At 40.3% G+C, this 18,756-nt stretch overlaps 1 long non-coding RNA gene across 2 annotated transcripts in view; it reads right to left on the bottom strand.

The window, feature by feature from the left end:
• LOC112451691 overlaps positions 1 to 18,756 on the bottom strand; it is a 130,599-nt gene that overhangs the window by 60,600 nt on the left and 51,243 nt on the right. Inside the window, exon 1 of one of the 2 annotated variants that reach the window (XR_003040406.1) lies at positions 14,445 to 14,483. The exons of the other annotated variant lie outside the window; for it this stretch is intronic. This is a non-coding gene — a long non-coding RNA (uncharacterized LOC112451691). Of the gene's footprint in view, positions 1 to 14,444; positions 14,484 to 18,756 lie in introns of those variants that run through there. 2 annotated transcript variants of the gene reach the window in all.

Genomic DNA, 18,756 nt, shown 5'->3' with positions numbered 1-18,756 from the left:
GTGGAGGCGGGTTTACGGGGCGCGCGGGCGCAGCGCAGCACCAATTGCGGACAAATATAACTTTCCAGCTGCAATAGGTTCGCCAGATTGCGTACACGTGAGAATCAGAAAGCTATTCCCGTACGGCGATGTATACATAAATAGAAAAGGGCGGTGTTGCAGCGCAAATGTACAAGCGATATGCAGCGCACGCCGGTAATGCCCCGGTAAGCGCGAGTGGTAATTTTGAAAATGCCTGTCGTTATTAGCGGAATTTCGGAGGAAGTTATGCGTATACACGTATGCATTAACATTGATTGCACTGTTGATATTGCGTTTCGAAACGATGCATTCTGCGCGTTATTCCATCGCGCGGTATAAAGCGCCGAAATCTTTTTAACGTAATTTCCACAGCATTGCGGCGTGACTTAATAACGTTTCAATTTGCGGAGTTTAACTGTAACGTTTCTCTTGATGTGTAAGTCAATCCAGGGAACGTTGACTTTCCTGGTCTAAATTAAGAAAATCAGCCTGTTATCGATATGTAAAATTTGCCTTAATAGATGGAAAATGATAAATCGCGCAATTCTCTTATCACACTTTTACTAAACTCGTATAACGTTCGATTTGTTTTATCGGAGTAACTCCGCAATTTTGCGAAGGGTAGCGGAGAGATAGCCGAAAATCGTGATTTAACAACACAATATATTTCAGTTGCCCGAGACTGTCAGAAATATTGTTCGATGAAAAGATAAACTGCCGTATGCCGCATACAAATAATAAGTGGCCGCCGGCCATGTTAGCGCGAGAACGATACCGTTTGTCCTATATTGTCCTATATTGTCCTATATGCAAGACGAACGAGCAAATATAATACATATCCAATTAGTGGCGGAGTGTTGCGCCCGGGGAATAACGAGCTACCGAAGGAAACCGAAAGTTTTCCGGGTCGCGAGGTTGGGAAGGAGTAGGGGGGGAGGGGGAGAGTAAGGGGATAGAGAGGCACAATGTGCCGTGTCGAAACGTTATTCCCGCGAGAGTCCCCCTGGGAGCTCGCAGACGATAAGGACACAGCCGAGTGGTGGATGGTTACGTGACATTTGAGGATTGACATTAAACCGGGAGGTGGCGGCCGTCGTACGCTGTCGCAGCTCTTACCGACATTTCGCTAATGCCACCGGGACCCGCCTTTAAGGGCGGTTTTTACGAGAAAATCCGGCGGTTTTAGATGGTCGTATTCTCTCTCCTGCTCCCGGCCCTGGGATACGTCTCACCGCACCGGTATAACCGGAGCGCTCGCGTCGGAGAGAGATGCTGGGAAACGACTCGGCGGAGAAGATATTGCGCCGAGTTTTGCGCCGATGTCTCGCGACTCTGATGTGCATGCCCGCGGAGAAACGCAATTTGTCGGATAAGCGGCGTGATTGAGCGCGTCGCGAGATCAAAACTTCTGACCTTAGACCGGAGCGCGATGCTGAATCTCTCCGCCACGTCGGATAACACAACTCGCGAAACGTCTTCTCTCGCAATTTCGTGAAAAACGCGCTCAGTTTTTAATTTCACTGATAAAGAAAGAAAATTACACACAGACGCAAATATTTGCCACTGCGTATTTTTAAAAAAATTCTAGAAAGTCTCGCGTTCTTCTGGAAAAGTCGCATCTCCGAGAAATACGTCTATCCTTGATTAAAAACCTTTAATTAGATCATGTAAGATGAGTTTAATTAACTGTATTCACGCTTATAATATTTCTTATCTTGCGAATTACCAATTAAAGCGAACGATATGACTTTTATAAATTAATCTTCCTTACTGTAATTTCTGTTAATTTCTAATAAAATGTCAGTATATAAAAGAGGAATTAGATTTCGCAACCGATAATACTGGATTTAATTTTAATATACGCAATTATCTGTATATTATATCCGGATGCACTCACAAACTCGTTTATTGCGACAAGGAACGATCTGAATATAAAGTATTTTTAGATACACGTCTGGATCATTTTTTGCCTTGCTGGCAGTTTATGAACTTAATTTATTTCTGTTATCTATGTACATTTCCGCATACTTGAGATGCTACCGTTCTCTCTCTCTCTCTCTCTCTCTCTCTCTCTCTTTCTCTCTCTATTTATCTATTTTTCTCTCTCGAAATACTAATCGCGACGCGATGCAACGCATTGCAACAGAATTGCGAGAAACTTAGCAGTTTATAATAGTTGCCGCGAGGATTTATTGCAAAGCAAAATGTTATTAAATTTAATTAAACTTGAATATAGCAATTACAAATCTGAGGCAGCTTTAACTTAAGGAAATCCGTCGTATTCTGCATTTTTCATTTAGAAATCCTCTTTTGCATCAGAATTTAAATCACGTGTACGAAAGTGACATTTTAATGCCTGTCACTATAGAAATTTTAACTTCAATTTTAACGACGGATTCTTCGAATATGAAAACGGTTTTTAATTTTCGATCAACTTTCGCTAGACATTTCCGTCATAGCTAAACGCTCTCTCGCTCGCCATTCTTCGTCAAAGTTTATTTACGGCAAGATACTGATGATATACAAAAAGCTCTTGAAGCCATCGCACGAAAAGTGAACTCGTCCTTGGCTCTACGCGCGTTACGAGCGTCTTAAGCGGTGCTGGCACGAAATTGTGTAAAAATAAGTTCACCGGGGTTAACAATCCGCAGGACTGTATGGCGCTCAGACAACGAGCACGGGTGCTATTACTCTTGTTACGAGCGACAGTAAAACGACCAGCACGACCAAGCCGAGAGGCAAGAAGAGGAAGAAATGCCTGGAGCCGTCGTCGTCGTCGTCGTCGTTGTCGTCCTCGTCGTCGGGGAGGAAGAGAGAAGGACAAAAAGCATGCGGTTGCTCGCCGCACCGATGTCGAAAATTTGTCGAATCGACGAAGAAGAGCGAGCGAAGACGATGAGAAGCCGCGAAAATCGCGCGAGGCATTTTTGAGCGGAACGCTTAAACGGAGAAGAACGTCAACGCTATTTTAAGCTGTTTACAATGCCGGTCTGACACGCACGGCACGGCACGGCTCCGCGGTGCGCGTGATCGCTACATTAGACATATGCGGGCGGCGCGGCGGAGCGAATACCGGAAGTGCGCACGTGTCTACTTTGCATTTACTGCTGCGTTTCTGCGTTTCGGGAACAAGAGTTAAGGGGACGGGATTATGTATTCCGATAACGTCGTCGCGCGTTTTCGCTTAGCCCGTTTAAATAGATTATTAATGGGGCACGCGGCTTATCCGCCAAACCGTCTCGGCATTAACGTAGTCGTCGAGAAGTTATTACGTCGAGCATTTTATATCCGAGGGATCGCGCTGGCATTTTCTTTCAGGCCGCGTGCTTTTTCCTCTAATTTCTCCCTGGTAACGGACGGAAAACAATATACCTTTGTTCGAGATACTGCTATTATGTTTCCGTGCATTTTATTCCCACGTTGATATTTCCTTCGACTTTTTACACATTTCTTAGAATTTTCTTATAATAACGCGAGAGAGGAAAACAATGTCTCTTTAGTAACTTACCAGCATTGACTTGCGACCTAATTTCGATCAAACGAGAGATTAAAGCTGTGGAGAAATATTTCACATGCAAATTCTTTAACGGAAAGCAAATTTTTTTCTTTACGAAAATGATAAGAATATTTTTCGTGTATCCAGAGGAACTTGCGTAACGTCGGAGCGGTCTATAGCTTTATCGGAAGTGCATACGGCTGAATTCACGTTATACATCGCAGATTCGCAGACAAAAAGCGCTTGTATCTTCGTGGTTTCGCGCGTGCTGTAACGGGGGCAACTCATGAAATTCAGAATCGATCGTCTCTACTCCAGGTAATCGGAGAAACGTCGCCGTTCTTCAGATAATAAAATTGCAAGGGCGAAAGGTAGACGAGAGCCCGTCGTAAAAGCGACCAATAAAAGTATTATGTACCGCGGAATTATATAGGTATTGCGCGGAGATTCATGCGTGTGCGCCGGTCACGGAATTTTTAAACTCTCGCTCGAAGTTTAAAGAGAGAATCGGAAATCCCGTAACGTTCGCGGAGTTATGTGATTTTTAGAACGAACGACACGGCGCGATACAGAAACAAAATCCACGAACGGAATAATAAAAGGCCACGTCCCAACGAGGATGACAATAACGATGCATTCACGTAGTATGATAAAATCGATCGTCGATTTTAAATTAAATTAAATTAAAGAATACTTATAAATTAAATAAAAAACGAGATTCGGATTAGAGAAACTAAAGGGGAGACGTTAAAGAGATGAAGAGATGAAGTTCGTTCTTTTTTTTTTTATCTCGAAGATTAGGTATTCAACTTCAAAGAGAGAGGCACGAGTTCCTTTCCCTTCCTTTCGAATCACCTACTCCCTCTCTCTTTCTTTTTCTACGGTCTCTTTCAGCCGCTCGCCTTGCCCAATTCGCTCCGCACGTGGCAGGGCATATAATTGCACCGCGCCCTTCGTACGTAATCTAGCCGAGGAGGGCTGTTATCGCGGCGTAACACCATAATTTCAATCCTCGCGAATATATCATTTCGTTGTCCTCGGTTACACAGGGCGGGCAAGTAGCGCACGCGTTTGCCAACGTGCGCGTGCATTCCGCCGTGGCATGACTATGTATAGACTCCGGGACACAAGCGGAGCTGCCGGCAACGCTAGCGCCCTACGGAATACCCGTATGGAATATTGAAAATCGATTAGGGTATCAGACCCCATCAAATAAATATGTCGGCGCGCCCTATCTCTCGTCTGCTCTCGCACCCTCGTCTCATCGTCGTCGTCGGTGCGCACCTTCAGCGTCGCCTTCAGCAGAGGCGTTTGCGCTTACGTTACGAAGTACGGAACGCCGAGAAGTCTTTTCCCGAGACCCCGTGTCGTATACACGTTTATTTCCAGGCTTCGCGCTAACTCGGGAATTGAAATCGGAATAAGCTATGAGCGAGCTCAGTGAGCTTCAATAGTCCTAAGCCGTGCATTTGTACTTAAAGTGATCTCTTCAATTACGATAATACTTAGTGCACTATTTTTGGAAAAAAAAAACAAACGTTTAATTTTGTTACTAATAACGTATAAAATCACCACACATTTCTTTTATGGAAGCTCATTGTTCATGAGATATGAGTTACGACGATACAGATTCGTTTGCCAATAATAGCGAATATAATTATATCGACGCAAGATTCGCAAAAATGATATCACTTGCCGCATAACGCGATACGAAATTTTTGGGGATAGAATAATTTAACAGAAGAAAGGAAGGAAAATATAAAAAACTGACTAGCGCGCTAACTATATCAATTTTGCTTTTATAACTGGCACAAATTCCGCGCCGTTTACGACGTGTGATTTACCGGGAGCGAAGAAGAGAGAGAGAGTTAGGAAAAGGGAAAGGGAGAGAGAAGAGAGAGAGAGCCCAATAGGCTTCTTCGCAGTCTCCTGTAAATCTCCCTAATGAAAGTCTCCAGAGAGAGGTTCCTGCAGGATCGTATTAAACCTGGAAAGCTCTGCTAAAGAACCTACCTGGCAACTCTTGTGAGACATCGCGTGCGAGAACATCTCGGAGTCGGCGTTTCCTTTCTCGGTCGTAGCTTCTTATTAAACATTCTTGAAAAAAGGTGAAGTTCCGTACTATTCTCGAAAGTGATAGTAACGTCGTTCGCAAAATTTAACGGGTGAATTATATATCTCGTAATTCTATCGCGTAAAATTTAACGGTAATAAAAAGTACCATGTATATATTATGTTCTCTTATATATTCTAGAAGCCTTGATACTTTAAATATGAATAACATATAAAAATAAAAATATATATACAGGCAAATTGTGTACTAAAGAGGAACATGGATATTCTCATATAAATTAATATTAAAACAAAGCGTACGAAGAGTAGGAAGCAGAGTAGCGCAACAAACTAAATGTTGAAGTCGCGACGCCTACTATTGTTTGCAATTTAACGAAAAAGAAAGAGAGAGAAAGAGAGAGAGAGAGAGAGAGAGAGAGAGAGAGAGAGAGAGAGAGAGAGAGAGAGAGAGAGAGAGAGAGAGAGAGAGAGAGAGAGAGAGCACCGATTTTAATTCAATCTAATTTAACGATTAAATCGAAATTGCAGTCTCATAATAATGACTTTAGAATAACGCGGGGACAAAGGGGAAGTGACAAAGACCGTCGGCGCGCTCGGATGCAAGTAAAAGCGAACCAATCGATACGAGCCGCCGTCGCTCGCGCGGATAGATATAGGCCAGAGTAAACGAACTTACTCGACCTAACGAAACATTATTACGCGCCCCAATGAATTCGATCAGTTTCCGACATTGCATAAGCCGTCACCGACAGAAGAACAGCGGCGGACAGAAGCTGCCTACGGAGAGAGAAACGGCACGGCGCGGCGCGGCGCGGCGCGGCGCGGCAGCCTCCGCTCTCTGAAGAGAAACGCGAGTTATCGATGATTCAGAGCCGGCCGGGCCGCACCGCGCCGGCCGCTCGGCATGGTCAGCCGGTGTTTTGAGCGAATACAAATGCAGATACGCTGCTTGATGAGAACAGATGGGTTCCATATGGACTTGCATACGCAGTTGCGATTTAGCTCACGCATGGAGCTGTCAGGAGTATCGGAGTCCTTTGTGCGCCTTTATGACGCGATAATCGTACCGTTACGAGCAATAAATTTAGTTGTCATGATCATAACCGCTTGTAAAAGATACACGCGTATCTATACCATTACTTTTATCAACCGCGCAGCTTTCAATTGCATAGATTAATTCCTTTTACGGCGGAGCTACGCGTTTGCTTTACATTTTTATTGGCAATTTATCGAAATGCCGTTGCGAAATTAATCGCGAAACAGCTTGTGAAATGGCCTCGTCCCAAATAAAAATTTCAAAGGTTACGTATTTTTGAAAATTAATATCTCTATAACGAATGAGAATGGTTTACCTCCCTTAGAAAGTTCAATAAATTTGAACGTTGCCTCATGGAAAAACGATATCAATTTGCAAAGTAACTAGAATTTAAATTTTACATCGCCGGGCGACGGTCGACGAGAGAGAGAGAAATTAATACTTCTTTCGCGTACAAAGCTTAAATCGTTTCACCGTCTTCTCTGTTTCCCGGAAAACGTAAGATCTCGCGGGTCTTCCTTGCTTTTGTGCCGCGTACCTCGGTCTCGCTGCGGTTTCACGGGCGGCTTACGCGCCATTCTCATATTCCCAAATCCGTGCATACGATGCGGTTGAATTTCAAACTAGCCGCTGACAAGCCGCCCTTTGTTTCGCGCCTCGTACTACACTATTACGCTATGCGCATTAGCCGGTTCATTGTTTTTATCATGAGGCCATAGCGGGCGCACGTTAACTCCGAACACTTCCGCGCGCCTTCCATCTATTTATGCCTCGGTTAATACAAGATTTATACCTCCCGACAAGTCCGCCGACATACACGGTGGTCCACTGAACTTTCGTTATCTTACGCAACGGGTTTATTTTCAGCCTCGAAAAAGGATGTTCTACATAAGACCTAATAAAAACGCCGAGGTGCTCGCACGTGCATTAAGCGAAGCGTGTTTTTTCAGAGAACGTCCCTTTAAAACGGAGTAATCTTTCTCTCGTGCGAGAGAATTCATTTAGATTTTTAGATTATAATTAAAATAATGTTTAATTAATTCGACATCTTAATCTACCAGAAAAAGTATGATTATATAAAACTTGGAATAAAAATCGTGCATTAGAAAACTAGTTAATTCTTTAAAAATCTGATAAAAAATATAGTATACGGAGGTAATCTTTCGAGGAGATAGAAATAATCTTTAATTAAAAATAAAGAAGGAAGACTTTCGCAATATTTTCACGTCATTTTTTTCAAGTCAACGGATACTCGATCTCAGATGAGGTGTAAAAGTATCCGTTTAAAGGGCACCTCGTAAATCGACTTATCCTGCCGGTATCAATTAAAATAAAATATTTGATCGGTCGTGGGGACCGAATTAACGGTGGCCGTAGGACGATTACGGGGACATGTACGGCGCCAGTCCGGGAGGACTAATGGAGTTTCAAAGTCGTTAGCCCGATCGCGTTGTCCGTATCCCTGGCGCGGATCGACTCGACGAGACGAGGGGGGCGAGAAGCAGGGGAAGCGCAAGCGAGCCTAGTCCCTACTTTGAAAGGTGATAGGTGACAATTTGAAGGCGAGGCGAGAGGCGAGAGACTCGACTCCGGCTCGCCGGCGGTCCCTAGGAGACTCTTCAATTTCGCGAAGAAGACCGGAAGTATATCACTCAGCGGCCCGGACATATTGACACTTCGCCCGGAGCAGGCTTGAGCTACGGCATGCCTTATTAAACCTCGCCGGCTAAATTATGGCAAGGACCATTCACCGCCAACGTGGCGTACTACCGCGTCGCTATATCCAGCCCTTGCTCCCAGCAGCCTTCATCGAACCTTGCCTGATCTTCAATATACCGTGCTCGATTTTGTATCCGACTACCAACGAGCTGCTTGTGCTCAAATAGCACGGAGGAGATATCTTTCAACTTGTCGCGGTATTATTTTCCGCATTATTTTTCCTGATTGTAAAAAATTCCAAAAATTATATGACGTTGTTACGCTGCGTTACCGCCTACTGTTTGATATATCGTAAATTATACCACTAAAATTAATATAATTATTATATAATATCGTAAATTATATCAATGAAATAAACATAATTTCTTTTTTCGACGTGCCGTTTAAATAAAGTGTACAATGACATATATATAATAGACGATCAATAACGCATTATATAAGCTTTCCATATCCGGAATTATAATTACTTAATGAAAGCAACGCCTTTATAGGAGCGGAAGGCCAGCGAGCTTATAATACGTGGTAAAAGCTCTTAACCAGCTACATTCGTGATATTGCGAACAACAACCGCGTGTATACTGCGTGCATTGTATCGTTAAAGGGTTAAACCACAACATTTATGCCCCTCGCATTAATGTACGCTTACAGCTCCGTGGATGCGTTATATCGTTACGTATAATTAAAAATTTACACTGCAGTAAATTTCCAAGACCCACGTATACACGTTGAAGCATGGCATACCACTATACATTAACACGCACAAGTAAAAAAACATTTTTCCGTTTGAAATAATATTTCTGGAATATAAATTGCAAGTTCCGAACATCGTGTGGTGCATTCACGTTCGTTACCTCACATTTTAATTTTACGCTTTGCAATATTAATATCACAGCCGGCGGCGATAAAGATAGCCCACGTCTGCTTCATATTACGAAAGCCGACGAGAGGGAAAAAAAACAATTTTTCTATTATACCTTAATAAACGACAGACGTAAGCTAAGTGGCACTTTCGAAACGAAGCTCTCTATTAACCTATTAACCGGAGCAGAAATGCTATTAGTCCGAATTATCCGAATGTAATTGTCGATAAAGGAAAAAAAATTTTCTCGCCCATCCTCTTTGTGGATAAAAATTTAATTAGACAAATACTTCGAAAATTAAGATAAACTATTTTTTAAGTGGTTCACGAGAGATTAAACCTCTCATTCTTTCCTTTGGTAGCACGCGTGTCCTTTTCTACAATGATCGTTTTAATTGCAATGGCCTCGTATTTGGGGCTAACAACTATTACGATTAATACGATCGCGACCGATGATTCATCGAATAACATTAATTTAGCTTAATTAACGTTTTGGCGGGTTTAGCGGTAGTTTGTGATTAATACTAATTTTAGAGTTTAGCGTTTAGCGTTTAACGTTCCCACGTGCGTTGAATAACATTTAATTCGGCGCCACGAATGCTAAACAACAGTAAGTAATTGTGTAGCATAATAATTATCGAAATATGTATATATGTATGTTAGACAATTATCAAATCTAGACAATTATCATAATCAAATATAATATAACAGACAAATATATTGTAACAATACAACATAAATAAAATAATCCGTACATAATAATAATACATATGTATATTACATATTATTATTATTATTATTATTATTATTATAAAACAGTATTATTATTTTCTCTGTTGAATTATTTCCCTAAAGTTCATAAAATGAGAGAAAATATATAGAGAGAGAAATAGAGAAGTTGTAAATTTCCGGGGTGGTAACATAAATACGTTAAGTTTGGAATGTGAAGTGCTGACCTGTAATTATCATACGCGGGATTCCGGTCGATTCCCTTTATCCCGTTTATTTATAATACCCGCAGGATTGCGACAGAAGTGGTACCGCGATGAATTTCGAGGGCTCCATCCCGTTTTCGAGCACAAGCAGGCGTCACGTTAAGTTTCGACGCGTAATCGCGCGGCTGGAGCTGCGGGCGCCGCGCCGTCGACGTTATTATTTTAGGACGATGAGACGGAAGCCCTGAGGGCGACCTTAAGATTACCTAATCGAAAGTTTCTATGGCTTCCGACACGTGCCTTGCCAATACGTCGAAGCAAACGTGAGAACCGCGCTGATATGGCATTCCGGGAATATATGTCGGGTTTTCGCCTCGACGAATAAAAAAATTAGAGCGTGGCAGGCACGCAAATAAATAAAGTATAAAAATAATTGTTCTGATCTTGGTCTCTATTTTTACTGTTCGGTTTAACAATTGCCATATTAATTATTTATCATATTGATAATAAATTCAGTAGTAATAAATACACTGTTGGAAAATTTTTGTTAAATATAACATAAATCGCATGTCCAAAACGGTCCACTCAATTTTTTGTGTTAATTTAACATAATATGGATGTGTTAAATGGTAACACCGATACTATGTTAAAATATTTCAACAGAAAAGAAATGTAATTCTGATCGTAATTTAACGTTAATTATGTGTACAATTAACATAACTTTTATGTTGAAGTTAAGATTGTAAGATAAAATCAACACTCTTTTTCTGTAAATTTTTATTCCCACTTCTGTTATAGAGTAAAAATCAGCATTCTTTTTCTGTAAATTTTAACACAATTTAATAAATACGTTCAAATTGTGTTACTTTAACATATTCTTTAAATTATTTTAATAATTTTACATTTTAAATTTGTTAAGCTCAATTAACATAGCAGGCATATGTTAAATCTACACATGTATGTGTTGATTATTTTACACAAAAATTTTAACAAGGACCTTTTTTAACAAACCTACAAAAATTTTCCAACAGTGTATTATTTTCTTAAATTTCATTTCAATTAATACTTTTGATGTATAATTTACTGCATAACATGAATTTTCTCATGAGTTTTATAGCTATGTCGCGGATAAAATTCTTCTCTCTTTATTGCAAAATATATTTTATGCCTCGTGAAGAAGAATTCAATTGGAGCATGGTTTTAAGATAAGACGCGAGGACCTTAAAAGAGAGACAATATCCTTCCACGCAGTTAACTTTTAAGTAGCCGATTGAAATGAATCTCAGTTGCCGAAGAGCATTTATGGATGAATCCTCAGTTGCCGCGCGATCAATTATGAATGAAGCCGGTGCTCTCTTAAAAGCCGTCTAAAGATCTCAATTTTCAGATGGCCGATTCTAGTTTATTACACAAGAAACGTACTCGCAATTATCAGCGATAAATGAACACCGTTTACGGTAAACCGCTTCATTTCAAGCTAAACTGCGATACACTGTGTATCAGGCTGGAGAGAAATTCTGGGTGAAAATGGATACGCTCGACAATGCTACTTGAACGAGCGTATATGCGTCAACGGATGTGTGTACAACAACGACAATAATAACTCACGCCGTATGAATTACACAGGGCGGAAAATTAGGTTTCGTAAATATCGCGCGCGCAATCAAAAACCGATGGGTTAAATTAAATATAACGCATGATGATTAATCACAATAATAGATCATCTTCATCGTGCGGTAATAACAAATAATTTAATTCGCGTGAAACATTATTTGTAAGCGATAACCTTTATTTTTACTCGTCCGGCTATAATCTCTGGAAATGCGCTAATGACTCGTGATAATAATGATGATAATTAAGCTAACAAAGCAACGTAATGTATAATTTATTTTATGAAAAGTACTATGAAAAGTATAAGAGGAATTTTTGTCGAAGACACGTGTTTAATCATCGATAACGGCATGCATGTCCGTAGTGGCCGGGTAATATAGCGTAATCGTCACATACGGACCTGGCATTATCCCGCAAATGGAATTACGACGATTTTCGAGGGGGCACGGAGGAAGGAAAACAGACGTGACGAGGAAATTTAACGGCGAACACGAGCCGGTTAAGCTCCGTTGCAAACGATCTTTAGCGTACCCACAAATTAGCGAATCCACGTGACACGCAATTTCAATCCCCGATACACCGTGTAATTCTGTTAGATTCCTCGTACACAAATCCAGAACGCTAATTACCGCATTTTGCGTGCGTTTGCTCCCGTTATTCCCCACGGGGTGTCCCCGTAAAACTCGATAATCTTGCCAACCGATGCGAGCTTCCGCGATATCACGGAAGAAGTCGAGAGCCTGTTCATCTTTCTTATTAATCTTAAATGAGAGATTCAAGATTTTCAAGAATATTTAACACAGAGTTATTCATTTTTGTAGACGCAGAAAAAATTACTCGTACTTTTATATCTTTTCATCGAAACATGTAAGAATAACATCATAAAACGCTGACAATAATATCATAGCGTGTTATAACTTTTTGAGTTATGGCTTCTCAATTTCATTCCCAATTTCTTTCTCTTTCGATTTACTTTCAATTTAATTAACCAAATAATGTAACAACGTATCATTCATAATTTCATTTCCGTTCCTTAATACCTCCTTGATAATTTTCCCTTAACCCGGTTAATTACATATATTTCGACAGTTAAGTCGCAATGTCGCGTCGTTAGCCATAACTTTTAACGAAGCACTTCCGGACATGCACCGCGCGCACAAGTCGAACTTCTGACTTATCTTGCCCAAAGTCTTAAGCCTTAAAGCCGCTGTACCGGTTTGCCCGGGTACTTCAAAGACACTCTGTATCTCCCGGACAACCGGCGGTGGCTCAGCATAATAGGCACTTTAGACATGTGCCTGTGGGGGGAAGGGCCGGCCCCTGAAAACGTGCTCGAGTGTCAAAGGCCGTATAAGGTATTAAAAGAAATAATATCAACTTTATATAAAAAAAAGTATTGCAAATATGTATATATAGTTCCTCCCCAGCAATTATTCGTTTTATTTTAAATTCGTTATATTATATTCCTAATTATCTCTAAAATCTCCCGCAACTACCGTGTAATTTCAATAGCATATTTCATAGATTAATTAAAGTGGAAATCCTGATACAAAGATATCAAATCATGATAACTTTCAAAATTGCTCCTTGGTATTGTGGTGGCGTACCGCACACACATATTCAGGTCGATAATCATGCTTTCATGCGTACTCCGATTCGCGACGAAATATTTATTGGACCTCGCATTATTATACAATGTAAACTCAATTTATCAATAAGTGTAGATGAATAGATCATGATAAATTACAACAGAATTTGCGTATCATAAGAATAAAAATATAATTATTTTAAATAAATTATTTGGTTAAATAATAATTCCTAATTATAAATTAATTACTGTTCAACTTTTATTTATATCTACAACATATACGTATTGAAAAAATTCAAAATATTATTTTCTAGCATCAATTTATGTAATATTTAATCTTGGAATAATATAAAAGGCCACAATGTAGACCTTAAAATCTACTAAAAGAATGGAAAGAAAGAGAAAATAAAATAAACCAACAATTCCCTATTTATATCGTTTTTTATATAATTTATTTTTATTTCATATAAATAGATAAAATAACGTGAACCAACAATTTCCCACTTATATCTTTTTTATAAATATAATTTATTTTTATTTCATATAAAAAGATATGATGTAAAAACAGCTTTTAAGAAAGTTTATTGTCTAATCTTCTTTTGTGATAAAAATACCATGAAGAAAAACAAATAAAAGCTTTGTCCCCAATATTTTATATCTTATAAAAGTTACAGTTTCATTCCTTTTTATTTTTTTATTTGTCACTATTTGTTTTATTATTTATTTAAGCAACGAATTAAAAAATGTAATCAATTGTAATATATTTGATATTAAAATTGACTAAATAATATAATTAATTATCATATCCTCAGTATATTGTTTCAACTGCATTTCCTAAAAATCTAATTTGTATACACACGCGACATATTTTCATACACATGATAAACCGATTAATAATTTTATGTGTTCTAAGATTAAATATTGTCCAGTTTATTTGTTCCAATCCATTCGTCTCGAGGCAATGGATCTATTTCACGTTTATCTGTAATCTTGTAATATCTGTATATCTTCTTAACTTGATACATGTATATATGCATCTACGTGGTAATACAGTTTTGCTGGATCCATTACCTCAAATTAAACTAAGGATTCATTTGGCCACTCACCGATATACGATGCGCAACGGCGGAGTTGTAGATTACGTCTAAGTACGTCGATCTGTAACATACAAATGCACGATCCAAATTAGAGCATAGTTCAAAGTAATTAATATTTCAAAAAATAATATTGTTATCCGCGTATAAAATAATTACAGGCAATTTCGCAAGTAACGGATTAAATAATCGTATAATATACTCACCCTAGAGTTGCTCCGCCATTGCCCGATGCCACCCTGGGCCTCCTCCTCCTCTCTCGTTCCACCGCACCGTTCCTTCTTGTTGTGGAACAACAATGATACACAACACTCACTCACGAAGATAGAGCAAATTACGATCGCGCGTTCGCTAACCAAAATGATCGCGAGATACTTTTAAACGGCATTCTCGACATTAAAAAAGTTCGATCACAGAAAGTTGCAATCCGATCGACACATTACATCCGATGTCTTGCAAATTAACGCGCGACGAATGAATGACATTCAAAATTCAGTATTGCGTAACATTTCGCACACGTCTCGAGAAATATATGTACGCATTATCGATGAACGCTCGATCTATCACTCGATACGGTTGCATGTAATTACTGTAATTTAGGACGAATTAATCATGGAAATTAATCGCATAGACCAACAGTCTCTTAAGCTACAACTACATGTATCGTAACGCTTTGATCTATCGTAAGCAATGAAGCCGTCGTAAACCGTATATCTATGCCACACATTTTTCTTCGCACGTCGAGAAAGCTGACAGGTTAGGTTATGTTGTAACGCCAGACAAGCGTCGTAATCGTAGAATCAATTCATACGATGAGCTTACGATAGTTATTACGACGAGCGTTACGATCGCTTACGGTGAACATTACGATAGATGTAGTTGTAGCTTTAATAATGAACGATCGCGTTTCGTAGGCGTTACTCGATACTTGTCACGATTGTGTCTCAAAGGAGAATGATAGGGCGACGCAGGCAGCGCGCGGCACGCGCCGCGACCTACCGGCTCGAGCCTCGCCGCGCGAATGATAGCAATGTGACAATGTGACCGCGCGTAAACAAAACGCTTTAGGGTAATGTACGGTGTACGAAAACAAGTCGAGCACGTGATTGAGCTATTGTACGAAACATTTAATATCGAATTATAAGATAACCGCCAAATTATTCTGTCTTTTAGGTATATCTTGAACTTCGAGAAGGGGTGAATTATATTATTGCACATTATAAATGTAACGTTCGTTCAAAGAGTAAAATCTACTTTGACCAGAAAAGTATTACTTTAAAATAATTTACTATAAAATAATTTATAGTCAAGAATTTATTATATATTTCTAAATTATTTTAATGTACTTTCGGCCCAGCTTTCATCCGAAATAAGTGAAACTGCATTTTAATAAGTAACGATTTAAGTTATGGATTTTTTCTATAATTTGAAGATTATTGCGAGTGATAATATGAAAACTCTCGACATTAATTAATATTGGTAAAATATTAAGATATACAGTGAAACATCGTTATTACACATAATTATTTTAGTTTTAATTAAATCGTTCTAACCTCTCTGAAGTATCGCGCTGTTAAAAAACAAATTGTTACAAACTATTTTCTTTCTGTATTCGATGTTAAACGATCTTGATCGCGATAATAATAAAAGAGAATTACAAATTATCCAACTTTACGTACGCGAACGAAACTACGAAATACAAAGTCAGAACGAGTATAGAGATCACGCGCTGACCCACTACGCTCCGGGAAATAAAAGGAGATGGTAGCGCGTATCGGATTAAAGCGGTGAATTCAGCAGCCTGAACAGCAGCCACGCCGGCAGCTAGCGAGAGCGCAAGCAGGCATCTTAATAATCCTCGCCGTTCCACCTTCATCCCTGAAATCTTCCCGGGCGGCGCCGCGCCGCGGTATTTCTATTGTGTATTATCGCGCGCGCGGTGCTCGCTCTCGCTCGGTGTCGGACGCGTGCGTTCCGCGTAATATCCAGACGCCCTTTAGCGAAATAGCGATATGCTTTATGGTGGCCCGTAACATTTATCGCCCGAGCCAAAGAGCGAAAGAGCGCGAGTAAATTAAAGGGGGAAGGACGGCGGAGAGACGAGAGAGCGAGACGGAGACGAAAGAGAGGCGGGTTATGTCCTCGTAACTCGACATAACTGCACGCCGACGTTATACGTATGCTAAACTAGAAAACGAGGCGGAGAGAGAAGGAGAGAGAGAGAGACAAAGAGAGAGCGTGAGCACCGACGGACCAACTCCCGTTCATCTCCGCGTTTCCGCCCTTCATCCCGCAAAACTTCACCCGCTCCCAGGCAGGGTTGGGCGCTGAATTTCATTTCGCTCCCATGGACATCGCGCAGTTTTTGGTAGGGGCTTTCAAAATGTCTGCCGGGGTGACACCATATAGCGGGAAAATAAATGACGATTCCGCACAATCGGGGAAATAAAGAGACAATATTTTCCGTTAAACTTTTCGATGTGGAACAGAAATTCCATTTATACATACGTTGCTGTTTTCATTATAGAAATATTTTTGAAATGCGCAAGAAATGTTCTCAAAATATTGGTTAGCTTGAAACAGCTGAAACGATTTGTTTCCTTTCTCATAAAAGCTATCCATTTCGATAAGGCTCGTTACGGACTGATTGTTCGGAAAAGCGTTAACCGGTACGGTCAATCTGCCGATAGTAAAGCGCATAATTCGGTTTGTAAACTCGCTCCGCGCGCGCTTGTATCCCGGACCGTAAGTGCAGTCATCAACCCCGACGATTCGATGGAATGTTTTGTTGCCGAGCGCGATTACAGCGTTCGTCGATGCATATTCCATGGCGACGAGCGCGAACCGGGCTGTGTGCCCCGTCGCCGCCGACGCCGACGCCCAGCAGGGGTGTTATAAAATTTATCCTGGCCAACAGCTGTCGAGTCACCTGTTCAAACAGCCGTGGCCCGGAGCTATCACTAGCCCATGTCGGCAACCCGGCCAGGTGAGAACGACCCGCGTCGTTACGCACTTTGTACGATATCCTTCGAATTTCGAGGACTCAAAGGTTTACATTCATAGTTCGAACGGAAGGTTTACGTTTGTAGAACTATAAACGTTTGTTTGAACGTTTTCTCGAGGGTAGCACGTATCGCTATATCAGTCGTATAATCGGCGTTAGAAATAATTCGGGTGCTCTTACATTTTTGCCTTAAATATATTGGATCTTTAAAATTTTGAAAATTCAGACTTTCTTATCTACATACTTGCGCGTTTTTAAGATTCAATTTATATCGAAATTTCTTCTTTCTCAGTTGATTGAAAATTATATCCGTCTCGGTACTCTTGTTAAATGAAAATCATTTTAGTATTCCTGCGGTGCACGTTAAATGCGCCAATATATTAAACGTCGATAACGTATGATGGTATTTCGACCTAAATTTTAACCGTATAATGTTCGGCGAAAAGATGCATTTAACTTACACGTGTTGCCCTCCGGGATGATTCGTAAAACACGCACGTACGGGGTAATGATAGGTGGGTACGGCGATATCGGATCGCGGCAATTTATCTACAAAGTCAACAATTGCGTGGAAAGGATTAATATGTATTCCCGGCGATCTTCATCGTGAAAATCTGACGTGTGTCGATGTAGCACGCCGCGGCGGCGGCGGTTATTATCAGCTGGCAACACGTGCCAGGGCCACGTGCAACGAGCAGATGGTACACAGCTACACCTTGCAACCCTCACATACAAACGGGCTGCTTTACCTCGGCTGTTAATAGCCGACGAATGCTGCGGGTGTCCGAGAAGTAACGCGGACAGCAGCTGCCGTCCGCGTCCCGCGCCGATGAAGCGCGACAGAAGAGTCGTTCGATGCATCAAAGCCGATCAAGCGCAAAATGACGTCTTCCCACGAATAGCTGCAAATTGTTGGAAATTGTCGCGCAGCGTGACGTAAACATAATTTCCACCACTTCAATCTTTGGAAGGACATTAAAGATTTCGGATAATAATTAACTTTTGTTTTATAAAAAAACATAAGTAAATTTATATTTTTTGCAATGGCTGAGTACCTAATATTAAAATAAAACACTTTTTGTTGTCCATCTAGATAGTTCTCTAAATTATATGGGCTTAACAAAATATTAAATAAATCAAGAAATGTTTTATATGATTTTGTGATATTTAATAAACAAGTATTACTATCTTGTCTTATCAGTTTTAATAATGCTACAAGTCGGTTTTCCCGCCATTAAGAAATATATCAACCGTGATTATGGTGATTGACCTTAGGAAACGTAGAACACGTCTAAGATAAGTGAAGAAGAGTGTAAGAGT

Source organism: Temnothorax curvispinosus, unplaced genomic scaffold (genome assembly GCF_003070985.1).
Source record: "Temnothorax curvispinosus isolate PA1 unplaced genomic scaffold, ASM307098v1 QBEX01000258.1, whole genome shotgun sequence".
In the NCBI taxonomy this organism is placed as follows: Eukaryota; Metazoa; Arthropoda; class Insecta; order Hymenoptera; family Formicidae; genus Temnothorax; species Temnothorax curvispinosus.
This window is presented reverse-complemented; position numbering and strand designations above follow the sequence as displayed.